The sequence below is a fragment of the Vanacampus margaritifer genome, chromosome 2, assembly GCF_051991255.1.
Source record: "Vanacampus margaritifer isolate UIUO_Vmar chromosome 2, RoL_Vmar_1.0, whole genome shotgun sequence".
Lineage (NCBI taxonomy): Eukaryota > Metazoa > Chordata > Actinopteri > Syngnathiformes > Syngnathidae > Vanacampus > Vanacampus margaritifer.
In genome coordinates, this window is record NC_135433.1 from 31,655,494 (window position 1) to 31,667,455 (window position 11,962).

Genomic DNA, 11,962 nt, shown 5'->3' on the forward strand with positions numbered 1-11,962 from the left:
TACAAAGTAACCGCGGAGAGCAGGGCTGGGTGCAGATGGCCTCGAAAAAAAGGACATGACGAAGAAATCTCGATGTACAGTAGAAACCTTGACCAAAAACCTCAATTGAGAGAGCAGGGCTGGATGCAGATCTCGACATACTGACAAACATGTCACTGAGCAACTCCAAAATTAGAGTGACAAATACATGACCATAGCAACTGCATGGCAACTCACAACATTAAAAGGGAGAAATACAGGAACGGGCCCATCCCAAAACACAGTCACAACACATAGGTTCAAATACAAACAAATAGATGGGGTTAACTTATTCTAACCCATGTATAACACTTATGGATCATAAAACATTAGTTTAATTGAGTGTACTGTACAGTTAATAAAGGTTAGGATTTGGGTTTGCATTTAAGCTTGGGACAGATCATTTTCTTCAGGATGGTAAAAGAAAAATAGTTTATTGGGTTGCATACAGCGGAACACAAAGACTCAGAATGACCTTTTCTGTAACGTTTACACAGAAAAGCAGGATATATCCACAAACCAATGTGACAAAAAGGACTCATTCCTCTAATGCGTTGCAAAATATACTGTAGACATACACTTTAGTCATGCAGATATTTTAACAGGGTCATTTTCCTTGTCGCGGGATGCTCTGTCTGTAAAGAAAAGGGAAAATCATGAAGCTTGGCTTTGAAAATATGTCCATTTATCATCACCCGGAGACTGTTCTTACCCTCTGAGGGTTATTTTGTCAGATGGGACTGAGGCAGCCCTCCTCCCCAACCACTCCAATAAGTGTTTTTCAATTACTGCTGTCAGGTGGTAATCATCTAGTGATGAATAGTCTGATATCCAGCCTTTATATTCATCTTAGATTGTTTTTAGACAAGTCTCTGTACGTGTGTGTGAGCGCGTGTGCGTGTGACAAAGAGAGGGAGCGAGGGCGTAAGGAGAATTATTAATATATGTTCTTTATGCGCCAAGTGTAGAAGGTGATCTTAAATGAATGGCAAAGTTAATTCATTTTGCCTAGTTCGATTATTCACAACACCAACAAATATAAATATTGCTTTTCTCCACAATTAAACCATCCGCTAGCTTCCCAACGAAGAAGCTCAGAATTACAGTTTGAATATCAAATATTTATGATTATGACTCATCATGGATAATGATTGCAATTTATTTCTATTTTCAAGCTCTTTCATTAACAAAAACACATGCAGAAGTGACTTATTATTATCATTAGAAGCCACTTATAAATACAGTATTATCCAGAAAGCATATAATTGTCTTGCATAAATTACCATATGGAGAAAATGCAGAGGAAATTTTGTTTGATGCGCTTTGGTAATTCTGGAAACAACAAATTATAACACAAACGTTCCAGTAATGTAATGATGTCATATAAAAAGTGATATATATATATATATATATATATATATATATATAAAAATTCACATTTTTTTTCAATTTTTAATCGATTAAAGCCAACAAACATTTACTAGGTGTTATTTATTCCAAATAAATAATTAATTTGCTAAATGTTTAGACGACAATATTGCATACTGATTTTAAATCAGTATTAACGTTAACTTGACATTCACAGTTTGTACTTAAATGTCGTGATCAAGTAGTTGGCGGCTGTTGTAAACATGTCTTGTAAACCACCCATCCAGCATTCTGCCACTTGTGCACAATTACAACTCACAATAACATTTGGATGTAACTGAACATAAGAGCAACAGCTTTTAATAATCCATAAGAAGACATATGCACCTCGATTTTTAAAATTACAATTAATCAAATTAATTGAATTTATTGCCCAGCCCTAATATATATGCATAGCGACAGCCCCTTAGAATAAACCACAAAGAAATTTAGTAGATATTAGGAAAATTAGCATACATGGAATCTACATACTGAAATATACAAAATGTATTCTCAAATTAGACAGTCCTTGCTACACCATACTTGCATGGTAGACACGGAACAAAGTTCCACAGTGCAGAGGAGACAATAAAATAAAATATGTGCAAGCCGAGAAGAGACTATCTATCGTCCTCCCTGCCTGCTCTTTCCTCTCTGCTCTCCATCTATCACACCCAGCAGGTAGCACAGACCGCTGACCAAGCCTGTCCTCTCGTCATTAGCCGCGCTCCCTCGCTACGCGATCCATGTGGCTACCCCTGTCTGCTGTCTCCAGCCTGCCACCCCATAATAATATCTCTTTCAGCCTTCACACAGTGATAAATAGGAGCAAGTAGAACAAAGAAGGCGGGTGCAGAAAAGGTAAAGAGCGCAGGGGTAAAATGTCAGATTGAGGTGAATGAAAGACAAGGATGGCGATGGGGACTTTTTGGGTGCTTGACATGTTTGCTTGAAGCAATCGTATTAACGCACTAGGTTTCTTTTTTTATGATATAATGTCTGAAGAGAAATGGCAGTCTAATATGTGATCAAATAAATCAATTTGCGTTTTTCTAAAGTTAGGGTATAGCATAGAGCAAACAACTACAAAAGAGAGAAAATAAATGAAAATTGTTGTTCTGGCGCTACACAAAAACGTTTTTTGTTTTCTTATCACTCCCTCTTTTTCTCTCCTTTCTCCCCTTCCAGCCATCTTTACTTGCCCCCTGTCTCTCCCCAACTTGATTTAAGAGTTGCCCTCATTGCTTTGACATGTCACTATTTCTATCAGAGTAGATTACAAGTGTGTGCGCATGTGTGTGTGAGAGAGAGATCGGGGGGGCACGATGATTTAAATATAATAGTCCTCTAGCTTGCCTTCCCTCACACACAGAACCATTCAGTCACACAGATTAAATAAATGTGTGTATGTGTGTGCGCATGTCCGAATGCATTGCATTACAGTCCAGATAGTAATATCTTCCGTGCATACATTAGCCATCCTTCCCATTATCCAGAAATAACATGCAGAAAGAATTAAATTGTGGCTGCTCTCAGGTTTGTTGGTGGTTGGGAGCAGAATGGACTGCGGCGCCCACTCCTATAAGCAAGCACACCACCAGTCAAGGGTTAAGATAGCAATCAGTACTGGACCACAGATGGAGGCAGACATTTTAATATTAGTTGTAATACTCACACAGGCTGAGGACTGTTAAAGGCCAGGCCAGTCCTCACTGGTCTAACTCAAAGTTGCTGTACTATAGTTCCACACAACGCATGAGGCCGACACACTGGTAAGTGCCATTGTCATGCCACTCGTACAAAAAAAATTGCTTCTTTTTCTTTTGCTTCTTCTAGTTTACGTAATTCCACTTATGACCATGATGACACGTAAAATAAACTACAAAGTCGAACATCTAACGTAGGGGTGTCCAAGTCTGGTCCTCAAGAGCCCCTATTCAGCCCATTTATCATCTTTCCCTCCTCCAACACACTTGAATCAGATGATCAACTCATCAGGCAGCTCTACAGAAACCTGATCACGATCCTGATTGATTCAGGTGTGTTGGAGGAGGGAGACATGGTAAACAGGCTGGATGTACGATGGATGTAGGACAAGTCAAACAATCTGTTCTGGGACATTTTGTAAATATAAATAAATATCTGCCTGAAATCTGAACAGGTTCAGAGGTTGACCAATGTCTGGGACATTTTAAAAATATAAATAAATATCTGCCTGCATTGTTTCACAGCGCTCAGCCTGGTTTGAAAAAATGCAGGCAGATATTTATTTATATTTCTATAATGAAATATAAACATAAATAAATAAACAAACACATAAATACAAATATTTTTACAAATTTAAATGAACCTGTTCAGATTTCGAATACGTTTTTCCCATATGGGAAATTGTACACATTTCATTTGGAGTTGCATTTTATTAGCTGCCAAATAAGTATTTAAAGCTGCTTGAATTTTTGCGAGAGCTAAGCAAATCTTGCATAACATCATGATGACTCAACCTCTCCATTTTTTTTCTACTTTAGAGGCCTGTTGTTGTTTTTTCATGTAGATTTGTGTTACGTTCCAAAATGTCCTCAGGAACATTCCACGTTGATTATTCCCGTGTAAGTGTTTCTAGTGTCTTGAGACAAACTGGGACTACGTAGAACTTGATTAGGAACCGTCACTACTGAAGCATAGACTAAGTTTACCTTACTGGTGCAGGCTGCTGCTAAACTAATATTAGCAACCTTTGTTGATTTACACTCAAGAATAATTGCTAAATAAGAAATAAATTGTACTACATGCTCTTAAAATATGTAGTGCAGTGTTTTTTTTCTGTTCTGTTATTTATGATGAGAGTTTTTTGGTAATCACGTTCATGATGAACTACTCCCAGTTCATCCTATTAAGGCTTCGAACTCCAAAAACGTAATTCAAAGCAACATGACATTGACATGAGCATATAAAGTTCATATTGTGGCAACAAAAAAAAAACACTGCAATTGTTTGGGTCGTGAATAAATTATGGAAATGCTAATTGAATATAAAACCAGGTCTAGAAAGTAAAAACCCAGAGTTTGGTTTTCGCCACAGGTGCTTCTCGTAATGACCTCGTTTAACTGCCGGTTGACAACAAGCGCCTGTAGCTAGTTTTTACTTTCTGGACCTGGATTTCCCATCTCTGCATATAAGCAAAGAAGGAAAAAAAACAAAACGGAAGTAGCTTACAAAATGTACTAAATGAACATATATTGACAAAGTTAAAACATAAGACTTTAAAAACATTTAGATGAAATACATTTTCTAAAATAATTAAAAAGAAAAAAAACACATGATCTAAAAATGTTTATTATGCCTAAAGGTATAGTGGGGAAAAAGGAAAGTTTTTAACCTGGATTTAAAAGCATTTACACTCGGGACTGACTTAATTTCTGTTGTCAACTTATTTCATTTGCAGCATAATAAAATAAATAAATGCACCTTCACCATGTGAACTCTGGGTTCCACTTGATGACCCAATTTTAGGTGCTGTGCCTTTCCTTGTGTGAAGCACGTGATGTAAAATGATGAAAAGTTGTTCACACAGGAACCACAGAAATGCCTACACAAAGTATTTTGCCCAAAAATACTTAATACAAAAAACACCATCTGCAAAATATTTTCAAGCGTTATAGAGCATCTTTGATTTCACACTTAACAAACACTGAGTTATAGGAGAGAAATTACAATTTGAAAGGCTCTGTCTAAAGACTGATACCAAATCAAACCGTCGCCAAATCTAATCACCTCCTACTCTTGGATGAAGAATCAAACTTTAAAGATTCAAGTTATTCCTCCCTCTTCAAAGCCTTGCATCAGATCTACAAAATCTGAGGTGGCCGGACGGAACACAGCCGCTTGGAAAATAAAAAAGGAGGTGACACCGAAATGGCCTGCCTGCTCTGCATGCTTCTTGCTGTTATGCATCAATCTGTCAAGCTGCCTTATTACTATTCAGATTACACGCAGCACACACACACTATTCAGATCAGAGGCTGAAGTGCACCGGATGTGGAGTGCTGTTGCACAGACATAAGTGACCTTTTCAATCGTCGCTGGACACTTTGAGTCGGCAGTGAATCCATCTCTGCGAACTGCTGTGATGGGCCAATTCGTTGAGGTCTGTCGCACGCTTTTAGGATCTACTTGTGGGCCGCTGTAATGCATGCACATTACATTTCTTTACACCACCTGCACTTGTACACTTATTTCATTTTGCTTTGTGGCAACTTGCTTGTTGTATTATTACACTCTCTATGAACCACTAGGGAGCATTTTCTCTGTCACTGAACAACAGTCAGTGGATACAATTAAAGTTGAGAAGAGATTGAACTTTACATTTAATGTAATGTTATTATTAACATTAAGAGGCAATTGAAAGTAGACATGTTGGGGTTTGTTGAGGAGGCAAACAACACAAACATTGGTGTTGTTTAATTTAGCCGATTCTTCAACCTGCCATCCATAAACGCCATGAAATGAAAAGTGCTCCAAAAATGCCACAAATCAGAAAGATTGTAATGATGTGTTGGCATATGTAAAGTGAAGCTTAAGTGAGGATGAGTGCAGTGCAGTGCGCGTGTGGAGACACGGAATGGAGAGATGATTGCATGATATCTGCAGTGAAGCGTGTTTCAACAAGGATGGCCAAGTAAAAACAGCATTTTTTTCTTTTGCGCATTTGGAAAGTTGTTTTAATCCAAACTCTCAAAAATGCCTTTCCAACCTTGGTCATACCACTATCCAAAAATTATAAATACTTAACTCGCCAGAGAAGTGTCACAGTAAATGTACACTTGCTGGTTATCGAGCTCTGTAGTAGCCTACTCTGCTATTGATGAATGGATGTGATGACAATTTATTAGTTTTTAGATGTGAACGACAATGTTTAATACCAACTACAACTTTTCGACCCATATTTATCATTTTTCATTTTAAAACGTCCCATGTAAATGGCCTCTTAAGACAACAACCGTGTCAAATGAATTGGCTAGTATCTTACGAAAAATAGCTGACCGTGTGGAGTTTATAAATGCTCATTTTTGATAAAATGTCATTAAACATTTCGGCTAAACAATGAGCACGTATATACAGTAGTAGTTAGGATCAGAAGTACTCGGACAATCATAACGTGTATATCGTCGCTGTCAGGTGGAAACCCAATATGACCAAATTGGGTCACTTTCTTTTATTTATTTATTCATTTATTTTCCCACAAATATACTTTATTGCTCAGTTCCCATCTGTGTTAGTTTTGCAAGTTACTGACAAATCTAAGTGTTGAAAATGGCTTGCTCTCTACAACAATGGAAAGTCTTTGTGTTCCTGAAAATAAATTGTTTTGGAGATGCAAGAATTGTTCGCAATGCCACTGATGTGATTTTATCTTAATATGCCACCACAATGAATTTGGTATAAAATTACCTAAACTTCAGGCAGATAGTGACTGCAAAGTGTTTACATTCAAGTATTTAAAAAATATTATGTATCTATTTAAAAATATGCCACTTTGGACTTTCTGTGGCAATGTAGTTTTAAATTAAATTGCTGTAATTCTGTAAATGGCATATTAGTGTAAAATTTCTTTAATCTCATATGGTTTATTTTAACTCTCTAGCGCTGGTGTATGTAAGCAATATCATAAAAAATCCCAATCCCCATGTTTTAATTGTTATCTTGAATAGACCATAGGTAACAATACATATTTAAAAAATAATAATAATAAAAAATTCTCAGCGTGAGGAACTGATGCTGAATATTGAATGCAACTAAAATAATAAAAAAAATTGTATAAATATTTTACAGTCAAAAGCAAAAGTGACCATTTTTATTTAGTTATAGAATTTTCACCGATCTGATCGGCTATATCGGACGATATTTTGCATTTTTATGGCAAATCTGTCCGTCTGATTGATCAATGATGTCATTGATCGGCTCTGCGAAATAACACATTGCATTGTTCATCATTATTTTTTGAAGATTTGATTATTTTCAGAATGACATTATTGGCATAAGTTGATCATTAATTGTGTAAAGCCTATTTCTACCTCCTCTCTAATCTCTTGAATAAGTAAGTTTATGTAATGCCACTCATTACATGATTAAACAAACACCAACAATGACAAACATAATAACAATTAAATATATAAAAGCGGGACAAACGGAAAGGCAAACTGATGTTTTGAGAGGTGCTTTATGTTGAGACTTGGCAAAAGAAGAGAGATGGAGGAATACAAGGTCAATTGAAATGATGACGCAAATGAGTATCAAAGCTTGTCTCTTTGATAGCCCCCATTCTTCCAGCTATGTTGCAATAATTTGATGTGCTGATGTTTTCTTTTTGTTTGTTTGTTTTCAATGGGCTTCATCACAACTGAAATGTGTCAAATTTGTATTTAATTCATTTGCTTCCTGAATTTCCTCTAATCTTTTGGGAACAGCTTCCACGTGTTTAGCAATTACGAGAGGATTTTTTTTCTCTCTCCAGATTCCCCACAATTAACTGAAACACACACACTCGCTCTCTCTCACTCTCTCTCGCTCTCTCTCTCTCTCGCTATAATGGTGTGTTCCTTCATGGTGGCTGGTGCTCTTTCATGCATCTCAAGCTGCAGTCCTAGTTAATTATCCACACCATTAATTTATTGGGTTTGTATATTTGTTGCTTATTAGCTCTCCACTGAGAGAGAGAACTCACAAATATACACCATCTTTTCATACTCATCTCTCTATTCAGCAGCAGCCATATTGTATACTCATGTACAATAACAGATGCTTGTGTGGAACATATTTCAAAGCACCCATTGGAGTCAAGCTAATATAGCCCCCTCCTCACAAATTGACATGGGTCTACATTTAAGTGTCAAAACATGTGATTATGTTTTTAAAGATTTAAAGAGAAATATAATCCCCATGCCGTCATTTGGATTACATGTCCCTTCCTGTGTAGAGATCCAAACAGGAAGTAACTTTAGTAATCTAAAACTATCAAATAGAGTTTGAGCGTAAAATAGAATTTTGGATGCCTTTTGGCATATGGCTGAAGGTCTGCAGTAAAGGTCCTACAATTGACAGTGCATGTTAGAGCACAAACCAAGCATGAAGTCAAAGGAGTTGTCTGTAGACCTCCGAGACAGGATTATATGGAGCAACAGATCAATGATGTCAGATAAATGGAAGAAGTTCCGAACTACCAGGACTCCTACTAGAGCTGTCTGCTCATCCAAACTGAGTGATTGCAGGAAAAAAAACCTTTGTCAGGGTCTTGTAATTGTTTATTTCTCTCTTCACATCCCTAAAATATTTGTCGATATTATTAATGACTGTATTTTTCCCTATTCAAGCTAATGCATTTAACATCTGTGTGTGAGTTTTGCTGATCACACGAAATAGCAGATACAATGTGAGGTAAGCAGCAGAGGGTGCAAAGGCACCGGCTGAGTCACGTGAAGGGGACAGAAATTGAAATAACAATAAGATATTAATGTATTAGAAATATTTCAAAATATATCTGTTTGTAGATGAGCAGGATGAACATCATACAGTTATTGATAAGTACTTATTCATATATCTGGCGTCTCAAATGACGTACTTGCAGTTTGGGCGACATTGGGGACTGAATTCAACCGTCCAAAGCCAATAACATTTAAAGTGAGTCATTTCCTGTCAGGCTCCAGCCAATCTGAGTGGCTCCTGGTGTTGACGGGAACATGCCCCATTAAATATGGCTGCCGCGTAGCTTTTGTATGGGGCTCACCCAGGCTTCTACAGCATATCTAATTTTGTCTTCATATTCAACTCCGTGAAGTCACTTCAACATATTTGGAAAGAAGAACGCGGAGACCGGGTCAGATTAATAAAAAAAGTATGGTGAATTTAGGGTTAGGTTTCTCAACAAATTGTTAAAAGATTACAGTCACGACAATAATTAAAACAATAATTGTTTTTCAATGTAAAGATTTGGTACATTCTTTACTCCAAGTTTCCACAACAAGTGGAACAGAGTCTTTTTGTTTTTTTCCTACCCGTCCACAGCGAAGCATAATCTTGAGGGTAGATGTACCAATTGATATTCCAGTTTTTGGTGCTTAATAATAACCTCCATAAATAACACCACATCAGACAGTGAGCCAGAGAAGTCAGCAGTCATGGACACAAAAAGAATGAGTGGCAGACAACGTAATGGAGGGATTGGACAAGGACTAAAAAGGAAGAGTGAAATCATTAGGATGCAAATGAGAGAGGACGATTAGCATGTGTGTAAGAGATTGAAAGAGATACCGTATGAAAGGAGCCTGCGATTGAGTCTCACACGGTTTTGAGAAGTAACAACCATCACGTGTTCAATGTCAAGATCCAAGTGCCAGACACAATTAATTTTATGGTCATGACTATTTTTCAAATTCTGGAGTAATCTAGAAATATTCCCAGACACAATGCGCAGGGTACAATGAAATATGAAGACTATTAAAGCATTCTGGAGAAAAATGTGCTGCCCAGTGTGGGAAATCATGGGCTCAGGTGCAGGTCATGGGTTACCTATAACTGTCCCCAAATACGGGGTGAAACGGCAGGGACACAGGAATGGAGGGCTATGTGAGGAACTTTATTAACACATAGAAAGCAGGGCAAAGAGACAAGGACTGGACGGGACGTGAGGAGGCTGATCACCTGGACTGGAGTGAACAGGACAAGAGGCTCGTCGCCCGGGCTAGATTGGACTGGACGAGAGGAGGCTGGCCACCCGGACTGGAGTGGACTGGACGAGAGGAGGCTGGTCGCCTGGACTCGAGTCAACTGGATGAGAGGAGTCTGGTCGCCTGGACGGGACTGGAGTGGACTGGACGATAGGGAGCTGGTCGCCCGGACTGGAGTGGACTGGACGAAAGGAGGCTGGTCGCCTGGACTGGAGTCAACTGGATGAGAGGAGGCTGGTTGCCTGGACGGGACTGGAGTGGACTGGACGATAGGAAGCTGGTCGCCCGGACTGGAGTGGACTGGACGAGAGGAGGCTGGCCACCCGGACTGGAGTGGACTGGACGAGAGGAGGCTGGTCGCCTGAACGGGACTGGAGTGGACTGGACGAGAGGAGGCTGGTCGCCTGAACGGTACTGGAGTGGACTGGACGATAGGAAGCTGGTCGCGCGGACTGGAGTGGACTGTATGAGAAGAGGCTGGTTGCCTGGACTCGAGTCAACTGGATGAGAGGAGGCTGGTCGCCTGGACGGGACTGGAGTGGACTGGACGATAGGGAGCTGGTCGCCCGGACTGGAGTGGACTGGACGAGAGGAGGCTGGCTACCCGGACTGGAGTGGACTGGACGAGAGGAGGCTGGTCGCCTGGACTGGAGTCAACTGGATGAGAGGAGGCTGGTTGCCTGGACGGGACTGGAGTGGACTGGACGATAGGAAGCTGGTCGCCCGGACTGGAGTGGACTGGACGAGAGGAGGCTGGCCACCAGGACTGGAGTGGACTGGATGAGAGGAGGCTGGTCGCCTGGACTGGAGTCAACTGGATGAGAGGAGGCTGGTCGCCTGGACGGGACTGGAGTGGACTGGACGAGAGGAGGCTGGCCACCCGGACTGGAGTGGACTGGACGAGAGGAGGCTGGTCGCCTGGACTCGAGTCAACTGGATGAGAGGAGGCTGGTCGCCTGGACGGGACTGGAGTGGACTGGACGATAGGAAGCTGGTCGCCCGGACTGGAGTGGACTGGACGAGAGGAGGCTGGCTACCTGGACTGGAATGGACTGGACGAGAGGAGGCTGGTTGCCTGGACTGGAGTCAACTGGATGAGAGGAGGCTGGTCGCCTGGACGGGACTGGAGTGGACTGGACGATAGGAAGCTGGTCGCCCGGACTGGAGTGGACTGGACAAGGTGAGGCTGGCCACCCGGACTGGAGTGGACTGGACGAGAGGAGGCTGGTCGCCTGGACTGGAGTCAACTGGATGAGAGGAGGCTGGTCGCCTGGACGGGACTGGAGTGGACTAGACGAGAGGAGGCTGGCCACCCGGACTGGAGTGGACTGGACGAGAGGAGGCTGGCCGCTCGGGCTGGAGTCAACTGGATGAGAGGAGGCTGGTCGCCTGGGCGGGACTGGAGTGGACTGGACGAGAGGAGGCTGGCCACCCGGACTGGAGTGGACTGGACGAGAGGAGGCTGGCCTCCCGGACTGGAGTGGACTGGACGACTGGACGTGAGTGACTAAACTAAGACGTGGACGACTGGACTGAGACAATGACTTTACTGGATGACTGGGTTAGCTGTGGCGATGATGGTGATTTGGTGGTGATGAGGACTTCTTAACTGTGATGACAAAGGCTACTTGGCAGTGAGGACAAAGGCTACTTCAAGTCAAACCTTCAAGTCAAACCTGAGTGAGCCGACCTGGTTTTCATCAGTTAAATTTAATGCATTTCCGAAATGTATTACTTTTATATGTTTGCAGTGATTTCAGTGTACATTTTGTGTGTGTGTTTTAATATCTGGAAGGCTACCACCAATATAGTATTAT